This window comes from Pezoporus flaviventris, unplaced genomic scaffold (genome assembly GCF_033815535.1).
Source record: "Pezoporus flaviventris isolate CSIRO_AGI_PZ_B2104156 unplaced genomic scaffold, CSIRO_AGI_Pfla_v1 ptg000088l, whole genome shotgun sequence".
In the NCBI taxonomy this organism is placed as follows: Eukaryota; Metazoa; Chordata; class Aves; order Psittaciformes; family Psittacidae; genus Pezoporus; species Pezoporus flaviventris.
The window spans coordinates 971,471-994,054 of NW_026892636.1; the positions used below are offsets into that span (position 1 = coordinate 971,471).

Sequence of the window (22,584 nt, forward strand, 5' to 3'; positions counted from 1 at the left end):
AGATTTCTGAAGGTTTTTTGGATGTGTTTCTCTGCCTGTGAAGATTCACCAAGAACCACAGTTAGATGTTGCCTCAACTATCAAATCTTTATTGTTTTAATGTCCAGCCTAACGGAGTACATGCAAGCCACATGGCATTGCTCTTCCCTATTTCACTCCATCTTTCCTCCATCCCACAGGGATGCTGCCATGCAATACAGTAACAGGGCTGAAGGCAACCACACCGCAGTGACCCACTTCATCCTCCTCGGCCTGACAAGCGAGCCCAAGATGCAGACTCCTCTCTTTGTAATCTTCGTCATGATTTATCTCATCACTCTCATGGGCAAACTTGGGCTGATGGCACTGTTCAAGACAAGCCCCCGGCTGCACACCCCCATGTACTTCTTCCTCTGCAATCTCTCTGTTCTCGATCTTTGCTACTCCTCTGTCTTTGCTCCAAAGCTGCTTCTTGGTGGAAAACAAAACCATCTCTTACCCTGCCTGCTTCCTGCAGCATTTCTTCTTCCTCATGTTTGTGACCACAGAGGTGCTCTTGCTGGCTGGGATGGCTTATGACCGCTATGTAGCCATCTGCAACCCACTGCTCTACACGGTTTCCATGTCCCAGGGGGTCTGTGTTCAGCTGGTGGCTGCATCATACATGGGGGGGATTTTGAATTCCCTAATCCAAACCTGTTGCTTGCTGCTGCTGCCTTTCTGCGGTCCAAACACCATCAACCATTACTTCTGTGACGCTAACCCTTTGCTGAAGCTCTCTTGCTCCAACAGCCACCTCAATGAGCTTTTGCTTGTAATTCTTCATGGGAGCATTTCCATGTCTGTGCTCGTCCTCATCATCACCTCCTATGTATACATCCTCTTGTCCATCCTGAGGATTAGGTCTGCTGAAGGAAGGCACAAAGCCTTCTCTACTTGTGCCTCCCACCTCCTGACCATTACCTTGTTCTATGTCCCTGCTGGGCTCAGCCACATGCAATCAGCTTCCAAGTACTCCCTGGAGACAGAGAAAATCACCGCTATGTTTTACACCCTCCTTGTCCCTATGCTCAACCCTCTGATCTACAGCTTGAGGAACAAGGATGTTAAAGATGCCCTTAGAAAAGCAACAGCAAGTAACCTCATTGTGAGCTGCTCATTGACCAACCCGGTCCCAGCTGGTTGATAGAACTCCTCCTCTTTCCCTTTTTAACTTGTTTTGTGTCAGCTGTCTGGAGGAGGAAGGAACTGAATGACTTTACAGGAGCAGGTACAGCACATTCTAACCATGCGTTAAACTCTGCAGAGACTCAGTGATGTTAAGCATCCCGTCAATATAGGTCTCTGATAAATATTCTCTTGTCATCTCTTGGGGTTTTTGTTTTGAGGAAAATAGATGTGATATCATAGGAGGTGGCAAAAAGAAGCCCATGAGGAATTTCCCTCTTCAGTTTAACTTTAGAAGTTGCACTGATTCAAGCAGTGATTCATCCAGTAGCAAGTTCAAGGAGGGATGAAGGGTTTTGAGGAGGTACATCCGAAAAACATCACTTTACTTTGGGCTAATGCAAGGAAATGCATAAAATCCCATTTGCTCCCAGAAGGATGTGCAGTGCAAAGTAAGGAAATGGGAGGAGAAGCAGAGCCACTGAGCTGCCAGAGGATGAGCATGGTGCGTGCTGTGATTGAGCATTGGGAAGATGCTAAATCTCTGTGTGACCAGAACATCCCAGCCTGGAGGCAGCAGAGCTGTGTCTGTCATCCTGCACCTTCCTTCCTACCACTGCAAACATTCAGCTCAGCCAAAGAGGTCTCAGAACTGTGTGGGTTGGAGGGAGCTTAAAGGCCACCTATTTCTAACCTCCTTGCTGTGGGCTTCATCTCACATCTGGTTTAGGAGAAGTAGCAGCTGAGAGTAGGATTTTCCCCAATTGCCAAGGATTTTAGTGTGATTGAATGTAATGACTTTAGGGAGAAGTATGTTTTTTTCCCCTAGTTTCTTCTCGTGGGGCTGCTGTGATATTTCCTCCCACCCAACTCTTCCCCAACACAATCTGTTAACTGTGAAGGTACCACTGAGGAATGCTGCAGAACTTCATGCTCTGCAAAGCAGAAATAACCAACTGCAACCTGTTAGAGACCTTTAGCAATAAGCTCTTTCTGTAGCAAATAGAGACCTGGATGCATTGCAGGAGAGGGGGGATCATCTGTTACTTCATGGTACTTTGCACATGGCTGCACCCAAGTTAGTCCTGACTTGGTGTTTTTCATAGGTAAAAATAAAAGATAGACTCCCAGCACCATTTCTGTTAGTTGGACATGGAAAACATGACTAAGCATACCCACTGTATGCTATACCTAGAATTTTAACTTCTTTTTCCCCCTCAGATGTAGGAGTTTGCATTTGGATGCCTGATGTAGAGCGAAACAATCTATCTGGAGCACCCAGTTGAACAGGGGTCATTTTCCCTAAGAGACAGACACAGACAAGGAGGGGGAGATGTTTATAACACTTAGTTTCCATTAGAGCTTGCCTTGTCCCTAGCTTGGACACCAGAGGGTCTTGCCTCTCATTGAGAGCTGTTTGTGCTGTTTGCATGATGCAAGGTGCCTCAAGGGAGCAGCCAGGACCAGTTATTTCCAATGGGAAGGCAAGCTGGGAGCTGAAAGTGGCCACAAAACAGAGCACGGTCCCCGTGTGCCTGAGCACAGCAGCAGCTTCCACTGATAGCCCAGGGGAAACTGAGAGTCAGGTTCACGGTTGCTACTGACCAGGAGCAAACCCAGTTAAAGCACAGCCCTGGAAGTGAGCCCACTGCCAGGACTGAGCTTAAATAGAGCCTGAGCCTATGTCAGAGGGTGTGTGAGAAGGACCCAGGTGATGCTGGCCATGGCAATTACTGTGGCTGCACTCCCTGATGTCTCAAGGAGAGGGGAACTGGGTTTTCCACCACGCAATGCCCTAAACACAGCGGCAGCTCTGCATTCAGCCTCCTCTGATGTATTCCTGTGCGCAGAGGATGAAAGAATGGAGCCGAAAGGAGCAAAGAGCTCCTTTATTGTGTTAATGAGAATCATCCCTCCTCAGTTATGCAAAATCATGGAATCATGGAATGGTTTGGGTTGGAAGGCAGCTTAAGGCTCCTCCAGCTCCAACCCCAACACCTTCCACTGGAGCAGCTTGCTCCAAGCCCCTGTGTCCAACCTGGCCTTGAACACTGCCAGGGATGGGGCAGCCACAGCTTCTCTGGGAACCCTGTGCCAGCTCCTCAGCACCCTCACAGGGAAGAGCTTCTGTCTTAGAGCTCATCTCAGTCTCCCCTCTGGCAGGTTAAAGCCATTCCCCTTGGCCTGTCCCTACAGGCCCTGATGAAGAGTCATTCTCTTATTCTATCTGAATAAGTTGCTTCACATGTTGTGTTCTCTTTTCTTGAGGGAATTGTCCAAATGTCTCTATTTTTCATGAAAACTCCATCAGAAACTTTGATTAAAAGCTTATAAAGTGAGCATTTCACTTCACACCGCCTTAAATTAGATTTTGACTGGTTGCCATTGCATTCATTCATTATTCATCACAGTTCTTTGCAGAAGACCACGGTTTCCAAAGGTGCTTATTTGAAAAAACAAATTTATTCAGTTTGTCATTATACAAGTACTTCCAGCAATTGTACAGTTCATTAAACAGAAATGGTGTGTTTGGATTAAATGTTAAAACCCCTTGTCCTGCGTTCAGCAGTAGCAGTCATGTTTCTCCTCCTTGGTAGCTGGTGCAGTGCAGTGTTTTGACTTTCGGCTTGGGAACAGAGCTGATAACAAGGATGTTTTGGTTTGGCCAAGGACTTTGTGAGCCTCATGCTCTGCCAGGGAGGAGGGTAAGCTGGGAGGAAGCAGAGACAGGACACCTGACCCAAACTGACCAAAGAGGTATTCCATACCACAGCACGTCATGCCCAGGATGTAACTGGGAGTTAGCCGGAAGGGCTGGGAAACTGCAGGGTTGGAGGAGGTATCGGTCGGAGCTTGGTCGGGCTTGGGGGGCGAGTGATCGGTCGGCTGGTGCTGAGGTGTTGTATTCTCTTCCCTTGTTATTTCCTTTATCATTATTATCACTGGTGGTAGCAGTAGTGATCTGTGTTATACCTTAGTTACTAAACTGTTCTTATCTCAACCCGTGGGAGTTGCATTCTTTTTGATTCTCCTCTCCGTCCCTCCGGGAGCAGGGGGAGGGCAAGAAAGGGGGGGAAGTGAGTGAACGAGTTGCCTGACTGGGTTTAAACCACGACACCCCTCCATCTACTGTTTCATTTAGAGCATCTTTCCCCTCAATAATGTGATGACATACAGAAGGGGATGTGACATGGTCAAATCCACAAAGCACAGACCTGGTACTGAACATCCAGAAAGGAAAAGATGTGAGGACCAGACATCCCAGGAAGATTTTAGTTGGGACATACTTCTGGCCACATGCTAACCTATGTGTGCCTATCACAGGTCCTTAGCATTGCTCCAGCTCACTTACACGGGATAAATGTATTGGATGCTCATATCAGGTATCACAGAATCCCAGACTGGTTTATGTTGGAAGGGACCTAAAAGCTCTCAACTTCCAGCCCCTGCCATGGGCAGGGACAATTTCCACTAGACCAATTTGCTCCAAGCCCCTGTGTCCAACCTGGCCTTGAACGCTGCCAGGGATGGGGCAGCCACAGCTTCTCTGGGCACCCTCTGCCGGCACCTCGGCACCCTCATAGTGAAGGATTCCTTCCTCAAATCCAATCTGGATCCCCCCGGTTTCAGTTTGAACCCATCACCCCTTGTCCTATCCCTACACTCCCTGATGAAGAATTCCTCTCCTGCATCCTTGTAGCCCCCTTCAGACACTGGAAGCTGCTCTGAGGTCTCCAAGCAGCTTCTCTTCTCCAGGCTCAATAGCCCCAGCCTGGCGCCATACGGGAGCTGCTCCAGCCCCTGAGCACCCTCGTGGCCTCCTCTGGACTTACTCCAGCAGCTCCATGGCCTTCTTATGTTCCCTGCAAAGAAGCACTTGGGGGTGCTGGTCAATGAGAAAAGGACCATGAGCCAGCAGTGTGTGCTTGCAGCCAAGAAACGAACCGTATCTTGGGCGGCATCCAAAGGAGAGTGGCCAGCAGGTCAAAGGAGTTGATCCTGCCCCTCTGCTCCACTCTTGTGAGACTTCACCTGGAGCATTGTGTGCAGTTCTTGTGTCCTCAACATAAAAAGGACATGGAACTGCTGGAACAAGTCCAGAGGAGGCCACGAGGATGCTCATGGACTGGAGCACCTCCCGTATGAAGACAGGCAGAGGAAGTTGGAGCTGTTCAGCCTGGAGAAGAGAAGGCTGCGTGGAGACCTCAGAGCAGCTTCCAGTATCTGAAGGGGGTCTATAGGGATGCTGGCGAGGGACTCGTCATTAGGGACTGTAGTGACAGGACAAGGGGTAACAAGTTAAAACTGAAGCAGGGGAAGTTTAGGTTGGATATACTAAAGAAATTCCTTCCTGTGAGGGTGGTGAGGCACTGGAATGGGTTGCCCAGGGAGGTTGTGAATGTTGTATCCCTGGCAGTGTTCAAGACCAGGTTGGACAGAGACTTGGGTGGCATGGTTTAGTGTGAGGTGTCCCTGCCCATGGCAGGGGGGTGGAACTAGGTGATGTTAAGGTACTTTCCAACCCTAACTATTCTATGATTCTAGTATTCTATAGACACCAAAACTGTATCAGAACTGCAGGGGATACCAGAGCTGTATTGAACCTTTGGTCCTTCCCTCAGATCTTCAAGCTCACTTGGGATGAACAGTTATCAACCAGGCAATGGAGACAGTGGTCACTACCTTACCTCAAGGCTGAGCCTTCTTTTTGTGGGAACTACTTTCATTTAGCACAATTTAAACACAAACCACCATGGTGCTGTCTCAGTCCTGCTATTAAATAACTGATACTTATTTGGATGAATTATCAAAGACTCAGTCCATGCTTAAAATCACCTGAAGCTGTTTGAAGGAACCATTCATTCCCCAGACTCCTTCTGGCTGCATCAACATCTGGATGCCTCATGAGGCTGGACATAGGTGAGGATCGCGGGTGCGTAGAAGATGGTGATGGCAACCAAGTGGGAAGCACAGGTAGAGAAGACCTTCAGCCTCCTCGTGGCCAAAGGGATCTGCAGGACGGTGTGGAGGATGTAGGTGTAGGACACCAGGATCATCAGGAGAGGGCCCACGGTGTTTAACACAGCATGGTAAACCTGGAAGACCTCATTTGTGCTTGCGTCTGAGCAGGAGAGCTGCAGGAGGCTGGGCAGCTCACAGCAGAAGTGGTTGATGCTCCTGGCCTGACAGAAGGACAACCTCCCTGCCAGTGTGATGTGCACCAGGGAGGTGAGGAACCCGATGCTGTACACCAGCACCATCATGCCATAGCAACGCGCCCTGGTCATGGTAGTGGTGTAGAGCAGGGGCTTGCACACAGCCGTGTATCGGTCATAAGCCCATAGAGAAAGCTCTCACTGGTAGCCAGAGCCATGAAAATATACATCTGAGCAAAGCAACCCTAAAAGGAGATGTGGCTTCTCCCCAGCAGGAAGGTCTCCAGAGCTTTTGGGATGATGGAGGAAGAAAGGCAAACATCCATGCAAGATAAGTGGCTCAGGAAGAAGTACACGGGGATGTTGAGGTGGGGGTCAGTGTTGATCAGCAGGATCATCGTCAGGTTCCCCAGAACCATGAAAACATAGAGGGATAAGACGATTGTGAAGATGGCGGTTTGTAGCTCTGGGGCATCAGAGAAACCCAAGAGGATGAAGCCGGAGAGAACAGTGAGGTTTCCTGTATCTGTCATTTCAACAAGTTGATGGATTTGGATTGAAATGAAAGGAATCACTGAAACACATCCCTACAAGAGAAATAATGTGGAAGTTTAGTTGGAGTTTAATCCAGAAAGTAAATGCAATAGAAAATGGTGTATTTGTAATGGTGTATTTCTGTCTGTAACTCAAGATCTGAAGTCAAAGAGGTGAAGGAGCTCATTACACGACCGGAAATGAAAAGAGAATAATTCTACAATGATCGATATGATATACACATCACTAATGAAACAGTGAGAAACATGTCTATCCAAACGTAATACAATAAAACCAAATAAGTACATCACAAAATGTGGAAAACAGAAAAGATGTTGTATTTTCTTCACTGATTTCTGGGAATTTTAAGGATTATTTTTCTCCCTTTTTTGTATTTTTCAGAGTGGATCAGTGCTCTTCTGTAGATTCATTACTTGTGCTGCATCCTTTTCAACACCACACAAAGCCATGTACTTGAAATTTCCTTTAGGTTCTAAGTTTATCTGCTTTTGAATACCCCCACCCTGCATAATGTTAAGGGAAAGCAGTGGTCTTGGCTCCAGCAGAGCTTTGCTGTGGTTGCAGTGAGCTTCCTATGACCAACCCAAATATCCACCTAAGGGTGTAAAATACAAAACATACCATATATAAACCAAAATTTTAAGGCTTTAGCTTGGATATTCTCATGCTAAAATATCGCTAAATCAGTTGTAGATGGGGTCAGGAATATTGGTGTTTTTGAAGCAAACCTACTAGGCATACTAGGGCACTTTTATTCACACCATGGGTTATCATAGAATGGTTTGGGTTGAAGGGAAATTAAAGCTCACACAGCTCCAAACCCTGACACGGGCAGGGACACCTTCCACTAGAGCAGCTTGCTCCAAGCCCCTGTGTCCAACCTGGCCTTGAACACTGCCAGGGATGGGGCAGCCACAGCTTCTCTGGGCACCCTGTGCCAGCACCTCAGCACCCTCACAGTAAAACACTTCTTCCTTATCTCCAACCTGAATTTCCCTGTTTCAGTTTAAACCCATCACACCTTGCCCTATCTCTACAGTCCCTGAAGAAGAGTGAAATTCAACATGCCATCAAGCATGTGAGAGGCAGCACGACCAGAGTCAAAGTGGACCCACCACCCATCAAACCCTTTTGTACCTGCTTGGTTAAAGAGGAAGGTGGTGGTGGATGCAGTGCCTGCAGCTCCTCCTGGAGACCATGTGATGGGTTGAAGGAGAGATGCTTGGGAGCAGGATGCTCCAGGCTGGCTGGTGGAAGGGTTTTATCGCACAGGAGGCATTACATCAGAGGCTTGTGTTGTGCAAACTGTTCTCCCAAAGGACCCTCCTCCATCGGATAATTAGTTTGACTTGATCAGCAAAACAACCTCTCAAGTCCTCTCTCCCCAAAGTCTTCCTGGCTGTCTTTCCCCATCTATCACATACATCTTCCTTTCAGTGTTTCCCTGAGGAAGCCCTTTACATCCACAGGGTTCATCTAATATTGCATTAAAGGGAGCTGAAAACAAGCTCAACAAAGCATCCTCTGTGTGGATGGTTTGTGCTGGTCATGAGGAGACCTTTCCATCACATGCATTTATTTCCATACACTTAACTAGTGATTGTACAACACTTTGGTCAAAAGCATTGGCTCAAAACGTGGCTGCTTTGAGGATATAGCAGGATGAAGTCAGATTTCCCAGTCTTCATCCAAAGAATCCTGAGTGCCGGTGTGTCCTGAATGCTTCTCTTAGATGAAGAGACATTATAAAACTCTTAGTAGAAATATTAAATGATAACCTTGTCCCACACATTTAGAAAAGACAAAGGTTGGGGCAATGAGAGGAGAAAACCAAGCTATGAAAGTGTGGGAAGGAAGAAGGAGAAGTATATAGGTGGCTTTAGATGTTTTCAATGTCAACCTTGTTTTTCTGCTGGAAGGCACAAGACTGACAGTCCAGGAGATGCACTGGAGGAGGGTAGAAAAGGATTTCTGAGTGGTTTTGAATGTCTTTCATCCCCATTGGGTACTGGGCTAAGACCAAGGCTTGTGAAGTGGGAAAATCAATATAACAGAGGGAGAAATAACCCTCAACCAAATTTAGAAAAGAAGAACAATATATAATTCAAAGATTATTGAAAAGAACTGCATGAATTCAAAAACAGGCACTAAGAATACATGGGTGCACATGTGCAGGGTGAATAATGCAGCTTGAAGTCCCAGAAGCAGACAGTCCCATCAGCTTTGTCAGGATACCCAGGCCAGCAGCACCTTGGCTGTTCAGGATGGAGGAAGACCCCGATCCTCCATTGTAACAGCACTCAGCCCCTTTACACCCCTACTTAAAATCGCAGCAGAGCAGAGGCTCAGATATGACTTGTCCCCATTTAGCACAAGGGCTTTGTTGACCAACAGACTGTGAGAGCTTTATTTCTTACAATCGCATCGCAGTTTGTGTTGGAAGGGACCTTAAAGCTCCAACCCCTGCTATGGGCGGGGACCCCTGCCGCTAGAGCAGCTTGCTCCAAGCCCCTGTGTCCAACCTGGCCTTGAAAACTGGCAGGGAAGCAACAGCCTCAGCTTCTCTGGGCACCCTGTGCCAGCGCCTCAGCACCCTCACAGGGAGCAACTTCTGCTTAACAGCTCACCTCAATATCCCCTCTGCCATTTCACGTGAAAAAAACTTGTGGTCTGGACTTGAAATACCTGGAAATATCAGTTAATATTTCCTTAAAACCAGAAATAACACCATAAATCATTTGCTAATATAAAACATGAGCTCAGGTACCAGTTGGTTTGATGCAGGCAGGGCAAAGACACCACCTTCTCCCTTTTGCTCTCTGGAGCCTGAAGTAAAGTTTATTGTTATGTTTAATAGCATTTAAATAATAAGATATATGAATTTCAAGTGATATTTAAGTAACACTCACTTTGGACAACAACTTTCTTTCCAATACACAGTCACTCTCAGGTCTCAGGCTGCAGCCAGAGAAAGTCCTGTCCATCGGAGTATAGCATGTAGTTCTGGTTTAAGGAGAAGCGTGTTTTCCAGGTGTCATGCTTCCAAGTATGTTTAGTCCCGTCTTTGTGAAGGTGCCTTATCCACCCATTCTCATCAAGGTGCTATATCCAACCATCCTCTTCAAGGTGCAATATCGAACCATCCTTGAAGGTGCAATATCCAGCCTGCTTGTTCTCACCATGGCAGGGTAGCCCTCTCAGCTGACTAGGAACCATGAATGGACAAAGAGCAGAGGACTCTACTTTTTGCTTTCCTCATGCCATTCTTCATATCCGCATTTCTTAGGCTGTGGATGAGAGGGTTCAGCATGCTGACAGCCACAGAGTGTGTCATGGAGACCTCCTCGTCATGCTTCGAGGACTGGCTGGAGCTGGGGTGCAGGTACATGAAGAGGGAGCTGCCATAGTACAAAGCAATGGAGATGAAGTGAGAGGCACAGGTGGAGAAAGCTTTGCATTGACCAACCACAGACCGCATCCGCATGATAGTGGAAAGTACCTACAAGTAGGAGATGAGGATGAAGACCGTGGTGCTCAGTACCTTGAACCCCACCATGGCAGCAACCATCACCTCGATGGCAGGGGTGTCAGAGCAGGAGAGGGCTAGCAGTGGTGGTCCATCACAGAAGAAGTGATTGATCGTCTTGGACTGACAGAATGGGAGACGAGATATGGAAACCGTGTGTATGGTAGAGCTGATCACACCAGCTGAGTAGGCACCAGCCAACATCCCAATGCAAAGCCTTTGGGACATGATTGTGGAGTAGAGAAGGGGGTTACAAATGGCCACGTAGCAATCATAAGCCATAGCAGCCAGCACGTAGCACTCGATGGTGGCACAGGTTGTGAACAAGAAGAGCTGAGTGGCACATCTAATGAAGGAAATCACTTTCTGCTCCACTAGAATATTGAGCAAGGCTTGAGGGATGATGGTAGAGGACTAGCAGACATCCAGGAGAGGCAACTGAAAATTCTGAAGAGGCCCGAATCCCTCAATAATATTAAGAATGTCAGGTTTTGTCTATCAATCAGCTACCCCACTTTAAGTCAATGTAAAGGGTGTATATATACATATATACACACACATACATATATATAAGTCAATATGAGGTAAATTCTTTTTGAGAGAGGAAAACACCAAGGCCAGTCTTGGCTGAACACCACAACCACCACCAACACAGCTGGAAGCTAGTAGGTATTTTAAGGCAAGGAGGGAGGGCAACACCAGAATGAATAAACTGCAGGGTTTCTCATAGTTCCTCTCAAGCCATTGACACATGGAAGTCCTTGAAATCCTGAGTAACTGCTGGGGAAAGGGAATTATTTCTCATCTTTTGGGTGCTGCCAGTCTAGTGTGATATATGAGGAATAAATAGCTGTTCTCTGTGACCCAGGAGGAGCTCTTTGAGAGCAAATGTGGCTTTCCTTAGGGTAGGATGGTGCAGAGCCAGGATTTCTTGCCTCACTTTGCTTTAGACACGATGCCTAACTTGTAGACAAAAGATAAATTAAGGCTTGATCAAAGATAAATTCTGCCTGGGAGAAATCAGCAGCTCCTAATATCACAGCTTACAACAGGCAGAATAAATCTTCATTGATTTTTCCTGCCTAACATTAATCATCACTTGACAGAGTTACACCAGAGAGCAAAGCAAGAGTGCATGTGGCTGGTATCTGACAAGCAGAGCCATGCTTAAGTCATCATTATTTGATGACCTTTTGCTGAAGGGGTGAGTTCCCCCTCCAGAGCCAGACTCCTCAGTTCAGATGTCTTGTGAGCAACGCATGTGGTCTCCTGGTGTTATTAATGGGGATTTAGAGCTGCTTTTCACTGCTCGCATAGACATGCCGGAGGCAAAGCAGCTCCTGAGCCATCACCACAGAGCTGGGAAACGTGACCCAAGTAATGAAAATCAAACTGTTTGGGTCTGGGGCTCAATCCTCCCCCTGAGGCAGCATCCACCTGCCCAGACACACACATCTCCTGCCAGGGGAGAATTGACCTGAAGCTCACAATTAACAAAGGCTCACCCTCGCTTTTTCTTGCTTGACAAACCAAGTGCTTGGTCTGAAGTGATCCAAGGGCAGATATGAAACCTGGGATGTGTCTAAGGCTGCAGCTTGTGCTATGCACGACAGCTTCCCCCAGCAATCACATCTCCCTGCAGCTTGAGCAAACTCACTGGAATGGAGATAAATTAATCTGAAAATCCACACCTTGCCGCCCTCGTTTAGATATTATCCATGCAGGTTGTGGGTCCACACTCTGCTGAAGAGTTAACTGAATATTTATCCCTGTATTCCTGGGGAAAGGACCTCCATTTGTGGCTTTCCTAATCCGATTTGGTAAGATCTTGTTTTTTGGCCAAGCTTTCAACAAGCTGCCCTAGGGCTCACCAAGCAGACTGTTGCTAGTATTATCCAAGATGCAACTCTTGACATTATGGATAGGAGAACATCCAGATGCTGTTGAGACTCTACAGCCAAGCAAAACCTTGCATCACAACCTCCTGGTTAGGTAGCAGTTAGCTTGTTCTCATAGAACCATAGAATCCCAGAGTAGTTTGTGTTGGAAGAGACCTTAAAGCTCATCCTGCTCCAATCCCTGCCACGAGCAGGGACCCCTTCCACTGGAGCAGCTTGCTCCAAGCTCCTGTGTCCAGCCTGGCCTTGAGCACAGCCAGGGATGGGGCAGCCACAGCTTCTCTGGGCACCCTGTGCCAGCGCCTCAGCACCCTCACAGGGAAGAGCTTCTGCCTAAGAGCTCATCTCAATCTCCCCTCTGACAGTCCGAAGCCATCATGGTGGATGTTATCCTCAAGATCTCAGTACAGGAACAAGGGGAAGGTGCCAGCTCTCTAGAGCTATAACACACTGTTTGGCTAGCTGCTCTTTAGAGAGTCTTACAGCACAAACTATTAAATGAGTGAAGAAAGGGACCGTTTAAAATATGAAGCAAAAGATCCCCATGCTCACACTACCAGCATCCCTCTGATTCCTCAAGGGGATGGTTTCTGCTGCCCTGAAATAAAGCAGAGGAGGTAGGGTTTGCTACAAGGCCTGTGGATCCTGTGGATGCCACAGGACAAAGCAGGGTTTTCATATCAGGGATTTCTTCGTCTTTGCTCTCAGATCCACTTGAAATGGGTTTTAATACTCCCAGCTTCTCCAGGCTCCAGCTAGAAGGGTAATGCTGCTCTGTCTTCTCCCATGCAGCATCTACCCGTCCTTCCAGAGCCTTGTCCTTTGTGGTATTCACAGAGCCAGGGGTGAAACAAGTCAGGGGATTACACATTAACCGCCAGGGAGCTGTCAGACCAGGCAAGGGTCAGCCCAAAGGGCTCCCAAGAGCCAGGTCAGGATACACCCAACAGGTTTTAAAATTAATGGCACCGGAAGGTCTTATTTGAACAATACCAGCCCCAAACTGTTGTCTTTAAGAGTTTTACCCAGCCTTCAAAAATCCCCAAAAGTAGTTTTTTAGTACATAGCAGTATGTAGTGTGTCATATCTGTATTCAAAAACAAGATTACCTCTTGGGAAGCACTCTCAGATGCGTTCAACCCTCAGTGTAGGGGAAATCCAGCTCTCCTTTATCTCAGTTCATGCTGCTACTTAGAATGAAAATATAAAAGCACAACTTCCTTTTCATTTTGAAGCAGCTGCCTTTACTTTTCAATCAGAAATGCTTCCATTACTGTGCTCCCAAAGCTGAGAGGGGGCTGCAGGGCCTTCCAGGAAAGGACAGAAATCACCTCTTTACTCCCCGAAAGCCTTAGTAGGGAATGACCCTGGCTATTCCTGCCTAGAACTTAATGCTCTGTAACAAAAGGTGGGTTTCCAACCCCATGCAGGTTACCAGGATGGATCCACCAGTAGCCCAGGAACTTGGTTACTCTATAGGCATCCTAACCCATTTAATTCAGCATCAGAGAGCACCTAAATAAGCCCAGCTGCTCCCCTGGGATGATTTAGGTGGTGATGGGTGTGATTTACATACATCAACAACAAGGAATTAAATCCTTCACGTCCATGGGATAAAGGTTGAGACCTTACCTGTTTTGAGATCTGATATGTTTTCGTTTGCTTTCATTATAAAATCTGGGATGGCTTTGTCAGGAGTAAAGATGTACAATGGGGATACTTTCTGAGAGGGATCTGTGGATCTAGAGGAAGGATCTAGATGGAGAAAGGAATCATTTCAAACACCATGAATTAGCACTTCAAATTGTGTATGGATAGCCCAGACTATTTAATGAAAAAAAAAAAAACCATTTAAAAGGCAGAGTGAATTTGATATCCTCAACATCAGAAGGACATGGATCAAGTGCGGAGGAGGCCACGAGGATGATCAGGGGATGGAGCAGCTCCTGTATGGAGCCAGGCTGAGAACACTGGGGCTGTTCAGCCTGAAGAAAAGAAGCTGTGTGGAGACCTCAGAGCAGCTTCCAGTGTCTGAAGGGGGCTACAAGGGTGCTGGAGAGGGACTCTTCATCAGGGACTGGAGTGACAGGACAAGGGGTGATGGGTTCAAACTGAAACAGGGGGAGTTCAGGTTACAGATAACAAAGAAGCTCTTCCCTGTGAGGGTGCTGAGGCACTGGCACAGGGTGCCCAGAGAAGCTTTGGCTGCCCCATCCCTGGCAGTGTTCAAGGCCAGGCTGGACAGAGTCTTCGGTGACATGGTCTAGTGTGTAGTGTCCCTGACCATGGCAGGGGGTTGGAACCAAGCTCCTTTCCAAACCAAACCACTCTATGATTCTACAATAATCTACATTTCATACAACCTGAAGCCTCAGACAAAAACTGCATTAGGAAAAGTGGGGTTTAAAGCATCATTTCTAAATGTGAGGGGACTTTGTTTCAATCTGTTAAACCCTCTGACATTGCTTTAACAGGGTCAGGAAGTAAACTGTCTACATAGGATCAGCCAACTGTAGAGGCAACATGATGGTCTTAGTTTATTTATCTATTATCTCTCAGTTTCCTGTGCAAGAACAAGCCACTTGGCTTATCAAACTTTCCCAGCACGTAAGAAATTAAAGTTTTATCTCAGAGAAAAAGGAGTGGCTATTCCCAGCAACGTCCAATAGATGGTGGTGTTGTATAAGAAATCCTGATCCAGGATTTTCTAGCCACTTATTTCAAAACTTCTGCCTTTTGTTACCTACAGGGACTCCTGTGACCATTTTGCACCTCTTGGAGGTGACCACAGAGAGCAATGGTACCAAGAAGGAACAAAAATCACACAGGAAAAGGAATGGATTTTGTTCAGAAGTAGATGAAATGCAGCTTTGAAGGGAAAATGGGCATCTAAAGAGCAGGCATTATGTGGATACTGTCATGTCCTCCTGGCAACAGTAAGAGTCAGGTTCAGGATGGTAAGTTTAGTAAACAGTAAGAACAAAGAATAAGAGTAAAGAATAAGAATATATATATAATATATATATAATAAATACATAATAAAAAAATGTAAAGGTTAAAGAATAAAGTATAAATAAAAAATGAAGTCTAAATGAAGAATAAAGACTTATTTCTTAGTGCTGGCCAGGGTCACATACCTGTTTGGGTTATTTTCCCCTGGATTAAAGAGTGGTTTTCCCACTGGGGAAGACACAGGTCAAATGACCACAGGTGGAAAATCTCCATCCAGGACTCAGCCAAGCCTTCTCCTTCCTATCAGCCCATCAGCTCCAAATCCATTCCCAGAGGAGCTTGTTAACACAGATGGATCAGGGACATCTCTCACCTTTGAGTGATGAGCTGCTGAAGAAATAGGGAAGTTTTGGGTGTGTAGGGAAACCCTGTGGTGACTGTTTTCCCTGGTGGCATTGTGATTTTATAGCAACCAGGATATGGGGGAGCTGCAATTTGTGCCAGGAATGACTTCTTGCATAGGAAATAAAGACTTTTGGTTAGGTTTTTTCATTACCTCCGATTTTCCCTGTTGTTTCAGGGTGTTGGTGTGTTCCCATGTTTGCTTTGGGTTTCTTTAATCCCCATTGCCTCAAACCAAAGTGCAACTCTCCTGCGGCAAATTCTACTGATAACATTCTTGCCTTGTTTTTAACAAACCACTGTGGGTATAAATTAGAAAACTCCTTAGAGATTCTCTTAAAGGCTTTGAGAAAGGCAGAACTTGAGGAGGAAAACTGAAAGGGTGAAGTTCTACAGCTGCCTGAAAAGAGGTGGCAAAGCCCAATTTGACTGTGATTTAACTCAGCAGCCTGGTTCCAAACACAGACCTGTTGAAGAATTTGCATTTCACTCACTTGGCTCACGCACGATATCCCATTGCTCCATAACTGCATTAAAAGATCAGTTCATCCATTTAGATCTTGGGTTTCCATCCGTCCTGGGAAAAGCTTTTCATAGGAGCTGCCTCCCCCACCCAGCCCACAATTCACTGAGCCCCCAACTAAACTGAGGCAAGGAAAATCAGTCTCATGGGTGTTGGTTTCACATTTAACACAAGAATATATTGTGTTATATATAAATATAGAGTTTAGGATGCATTTAATATTGTGTTTTTATGTATATACACACATATACATATATGTTTATGTGTATAATTTGCCGGTCATAGGAACAGAGACCTCCTAGATGTCCTTTCTGAGCAATAACTATGTCCTGCTGGTCATAGTCACATCAGTGACGAGTCATGGTCATGCTAGTCATGGCCGCATCAGGTTGCTCCTGGCCTCATTCAGGCAGCTTCTGAACATGTCCATGGGTGGAGGCTCCACAGCCTCTGGAACAAAGCCTCATGTTACCCACATCCCTGGATCAGGGTTTTCAAAGCCTGACTGTGATTCTTTCTGCAGTTCTCCACAGAGCATCCTTCATCTCTTTGTTCCTCAAGCTGTAGATGAGGGGGTTGAGCATGGGGATCACCACCGTGTAGAAAACAGAGACCACTTTGTCAGTGTTCAGGGAGTAACTAGAGCTAGGGCGTAAATACATGAAGATGGTTGTTCCGTACAACATGATCACCACAATCAGGTGGGACATGGAGGTGGAAAAGGCTTTTTTCCTGCCTTCATGTCGTGGTTTAAACCCAGTCAGGTAACTTGTTCACTCACTCCCAGTGAGTGGTGCCGAGCTGACAACAATCAAGGTCCGTGTCCGTCTCCCCATCCCCCCCTGCACCGGGGCTCTCCCCTTCCCCGCTCCCGGAGGAACGGGGAGGAGGATCGAGAGAGTGCAACTCCTACGGGTTGAGACAAGAACAGTCCAGCAACAAATCACCACCGCTACTATCAGCTAAAACAATGATAAGGGAAAATAACAAGGGAAGAGAATACGATACCACCGGCCAAGAAAACGAGTTCCACCCGGAAGCTCCTGTCCTTCCGGGTAACTCCCAGTTACCCCCCACCCCGGGCATGACGTGCTGTGGTATGGAATACCTCCCCGGCTAGCCCGGGTCAGGCGCCCCGTCTCTGCTTCCTCACAGCCTCCCCTCCTCCCTGGCAGAGCATGAGCCTCACAGAGTCCTTGGTCAGGGTAAACATCACTTAGCAACAACCGACAACATCGGCTTCACCAACACTGTTCTCAAACTAGAAGTCAAAACACAGCACTGCACCAGTTAACACAAAGGAAAAAACATGACTGCTACTGCTGAACCCAGGACATTATCCACCCCTTATTCCATACCATTCACGTCGTGCTCAGATCCCACATTTTCAATACACCATCGCTCTCCCACATATATACATCCATATACATACAGACCAAGAGGAAAAAATCATTTTCTTAGTGCATGGACCAATCCCTATAATGCTGCCGAGTCCATTCGGTCCATGATGTTCCAAGTTCATTCTCTGTTGGGATGATGGCTGGAGGGAAGTCAGGGCCAGTCGCTGGTGACCTGGAGACATCTAGTTGATGGGCTATAAAAGCATTACACAGCAGGCAACAGCATACAATTGAGTTCACTGGCTGTTTTCCCCTAAAGTCAAATCCCCTTGAGGTATACATCGGACTTCCCCATCCTCCCGCATTACCCACCAAGTATATCCAGGTCCCTGAGCAAAAGCAATCCCACGAGTGGGTTTGCCTTTACCTGAAGCAGGAATAACCCAGACTGTCTTCCCCAGCAAATTCTTCATATGCACCACGGGAACTTTGTCCCCCTCTACAATATGTAAAAGTTCTGACTGGGCTGGGCCAGCCCTGTTGGCAGATCCTCTGGTGTTGACCAACCAGGTGGCCTTTGGTAAATGTGTATCCCAATGCTTGAAAGTTCCCCCACCCATCGCTCTCAGTGTAGTTTTTAACAGCCCATTGTACCGTTCGATTTTCCCAGAGGCTGGTGCATGTTCGGGGATGTGATATACCCACTCAATGCCATGCTCTTTGGCCCAAATATCTATAAGGTTATTCCGGAAATGAGTCCCATTGTCTGACTCAATTCTCTCTGGGGTGCCGTGTCGCCACAAAATCTGTTTCTCAAGGCCCAGGATGGTGTTCCGGGCAGTGGCATGGGGCACAGCGTATGTTTCCAGCCACCCGGTGGTTGCTTCCACCATGGTAAGCACATGGCGCTTGCCTTGGCGGCTTGGTGGCAGTGTGATATAGTCAATCTGCCAGGTCTCCCCATATTTATACTTCAACCATCATCCTCCATACCAAAGAGGCTTTAACCGCTTGGCTTGTTTAATTGCAGCACATGTTTCACACTCATGAATAACCTGGGCAATAGTGTCCATTGTTAAGTCCACCCCTCGGTCACGGGCCCATCTGTATGTTGCATCTCTGCCCTGATGGCCTGAAGTGTCATGGGCCCACCGGGCAAGAAATAATTCACCTTTATGTTGCCAATCTAAGTCCATCTGAGCCACTTCAATCTTAGCCACTTTATCCACTTGTTGGTTGTTCTGGTGTTCCTCAGTGGCCCGACTCTTGGGTACATGGGCATCTACATGACGTACCTTCACCACCAGGTTCTGCACCCGGGCAGCAATATCTTTCCACAGTGCAGCAGCCCAGATGGGTTTACCTCTGCGTTGCCAGTTGTTCTGCTTCCATTGCTTCAACCACCCCCACAGGGCATTTGCCACCCTCCATGAGTCAGTATAGAGATAAAGTACTGGCCACTTTTCTCGTTCAGCAATGTCCAGGGCCAGCTGGATGGCTTTCACCTCAGCAAATTGACTCGATTCACCCTCTCCTTCAGCAGTTTCTGCAACTTGTCGTCCAGGACTCCATACAGCTGCCTTCCATCTCCGATGCTTTCCCACAATACGGCAAGAGCCATCAGTAAACAAGACATACTGCTTTTCACTTTCTGACAGTTTATTATATGGTGGGGCCTCTTCAGCAAGCACCACCTCCTCCTCTGGTGACATTCCGAAATCTTTGCCCTCTGGCCAGTCCATGATGACTTCTAGAATGCCTGGACGACTGGGATTTCCTATTCGAGTTCGTTGTGTAATTAGTGCAGCCCATTTACTCCATGTAGCATCAGTTGCATGATGTGTAGAGGAGACCCTGCCTTTGAACATCCAGCCCAGCATGGGCAGCCGGGGTGCCAGGAGGAGCTGTGCTTCAGTGCCAATCACTTCCGAAGCAGCTCGAACCCCTTCATAGGCTGCCAGTATCTCTTTCTCAGTTGGGGTATAGCTGGCCTCAGATCCTTTGTATCCCCGACTCCAAAAGCCGAGGGGTCAACCTCTAGTCTCCCCTGGAGCTTTCTGCCAGAGGCTCCAGGTAGGACCGTTCTCCCCAGCTGCAGTGTACAGCACATTTTTTACATCTGGCCCGGTCCAGACTGGTCCAAGGGCTACTGCATGAACTATCTCGCGTTTAATTTGCTCAAAGGCTTGTTGCTGCTCAGGGCCCCATTTAAAATCATTCTTCTTCCGGGTCACATGATAGAGAGGGCTTACAATCGAACTGTAATTTGGGATGTGCATTCTCTAGAACCTCACTGCACCCAAGAAAGCTTGCGTTTCTTTCTTATTAGTTGGTGGAGACATTGCTGTTATCTTGTTGATCACATCTGTGGGGATCTGTCTACGTCCATCTTGCCATTTTATTCCCAAAAATTGAATCTCCTGTGCAGGTCCCTTGACCTTACTCCGTTTTATGGCAAAACCGGCTTTCAGCAGGATTTGGATTATTTTCCTCCCTTTCTCAAAGACTTCTTCCGCTGTATCGCCCCACACAATAATGTCATCAATGTATTGCAGGTGTTCTGGAGCTTGCCCCTGTTCCAGTGCAGTCTGGATCAGTCCGTGGCAAATGGTAGGGCTGTGTTTCCACCCCTGGGGCAGTCGGTTCCAAGTGAACTGGACACCCCTCCAAGTAAAAGCAAACTGTGGCCTGCACTCTGCTGCCAAAGGAATGGAGAAAAATGCATTGGCAATATCAATCGTGGCATACCACTTGGCTGCCTTTGACTCTAGTTCATACTGAAGTTCTAGCATGTCCGGTACGGCAGCACTCAATGGTGGTGTGACTTCATTCAGGCCACGATAGTCTACTGTTAGTCTCCATTCTCCATTAGACTTTCGCACTGGCCATATGGGGCTATTGAAGGGTGAGCGGGTCCTGCTGATCACCCCCTGACTCTCCAGTCTACGGATCAGCTGATGGATGGGAATCAGGGAGTCTCGGTTGGTGCGATATTGCCGCCGGTGCACTGTTGTGGTCGCAATTGGCACTTGTTGTTCTTCAACTTTCAGCAACCCCACAGCAGAGGGATCTTCTGAGAGACCAGGCAAGGTGGACAGCTGCTCAATTTCCTCAGTCTCCAAAGCAGCAATACCAAAAGCCCACCGGTACCCTTTTGGGTCTTTGAAGTACCCTCTCTTGAGGTAGTCTATGCCGAGGATGCATGGAGCCTCTGGACCAGTCACAATAGGGTGCTTTTGCCACTCCCTCCCAGTCAGGCTGATTTCAGCCTCCAGCACAGTCAACTCTTGGGATCCTCCTGTTTCTCCAGAAATATAGATGGGTTCCACCCCTTGACAGCTTGATGGCATCAGGGTACACTGTGCACCGGTATCTACTAGAGCCTTATACTTGTGTGGGACTGATGTGCCAGGCCATCTGATCCACACAGTCCAGTAAATCCAATTGTCCCCTACCTCCACCTGGCTGGAGGCAGGGCCCCTCTAATGGTCGTCACAGCATTGGACACTTAAGTCGTGTTGAAAGGGATTATTCTTCGTTATCACAGGAGCTGGAGTAAAATCAGCTCTTCCACTCCATCTGGGAAACTGCTCACCAGAGACTGAAGCCGTAGCTCTCATGGGACGATCAGTCTTGGCCCTTGCTCCCCTCTTCAGTTCACTCACCCGTTCCTCCAAAGCTGAAGTAGGTTTTCCATCCCACTTTGTCATGTCTTCTCCGTGATCCAGCAGGTAAAACCATAGGGTACCCCGTGGCGTATACCTTCTGTATCTCCTCTCTTGAATAATAGGACGTCTTTTGTTAATAGCTGAGACGTGTGTTGGTACACGTGAGGAGCTGGATAAATCAGATAGATCGTCCCTCAATTTGTCGAGGTCCTGGGACAGTTTTTTCACAGCTGAGATGATGGAAGGAGTGAGATTGTCTTCGAACTCTCGGAGTTTATGAACCATTTCATCCACTGTTAGTGGTACTATGTCATTCCAGGTTACTGTTGCCAATGAATGGGCATATGATGACGGTGCATTCCGTGTAAGTTTTCGCCACATGGGTCGTGTACATTCAACTTCATCTGGATCTATAGGTGTATCCCCGTTATTCGGCTTGATGTGATAGAGCATCTCTACGATGGCCGATTCCCTCAGAGACTGGATGCCTTTGTCTATAGTAGTCCACTTGGCCGAACGACTCGTAACATCGTCCTTGTACGGAAACCTTTCTTTCACAGCTGCCAAGAGCCTCCTCCAAAGGCTGAGGGACTTTTTCTCTCTTGCAATTGCTTTGTCAATTCCCCCTTCTCTAGCAAGTGATCCCAGCTGCTTGGCTTCTGTACCTTCTAGTTCGTGACCATCGGCCCCATTGTCCCAGCATCGGAGTAACCAGGTGATGATGTGCTCCCCTGGTTGACGGATAAAATCTTTTCGCATATTCCGCAGCTCGGTTGAGGTCCGAGGTCGAGAAGTTACCTCTTCTTCTTCTTCTTCGTCATGTGATGATGACTCCTGATCAGATTCTGAACCGGGTGGTGAATTCATTGGTTCTTCATCTCGCTTCACCCTTTTTGCCTCCTTTTTGCTTGTTCTCTTGCGTACAGGGGCAACTGATATTGGTACGAATTGGTCCTCTGGTTTGGCTGCAGTGATTATCACTGTGGTTTGAGTAGCGACTGTACTTGTTGCTGGGGGTGGTGTAGCTACCGTGCTTGGAGCTGGGGTAACCGCGCTGTCTGTTGCAGTTGAAGTTTGAGCAGCTGCTGTACTTGCCACTGGGGTAGCTGCGCAGTTCATTGCAGCCAAAGTTTGAGTAGCGACTGTCGCTTTGCCCTCAAATCCGCCGACATTCTTTTTCTTTTGAAGGTGCTGGATAGTGTTGAACAAGGCCCTGTAAGCATAGGCCAAGCCCCAGCACGTTGCCGTGATTTGTCCATCTCTGGTATGGCCAGAATGACCACACACCTCATTTAAGTGTTTTACTAATTCTTCTGGATTTTGCAGTTGTTCGATAGTGAAATTCCAAAATACTGGAGGGGCCCACTGACCTAGATACTTGCCCATACTATCCCACACACCCTGCCACTCATGGCTGT

General features: G+C 47.4%; 1 protein-coding gene and 2 pseudogenes across 1 annotated transcript in view; 2 read left to right on the plus strand and 1 right to left on the minus strand.

Moving 5' to 3' along the window:
• The window catches only part of LOC133280763 (olfactory receptor 14C36-like), a 377,076-nt gene that overhangs the window by 256,042 nt on the left and 98,450 nt on the right, over nt 1-22,584 (plus strand). The window lies entirely within an intron of this gene.
• LOC133280746 (olfactory receptor 5J3-like) lies at nt 190-1,165 on the plus strand (annotated as a pseudogene).
• On the minus strand, nt 10,063-10,665 carry LOC133280747 (olfactory receptor 5AU1-like; annotated as a pseudogene).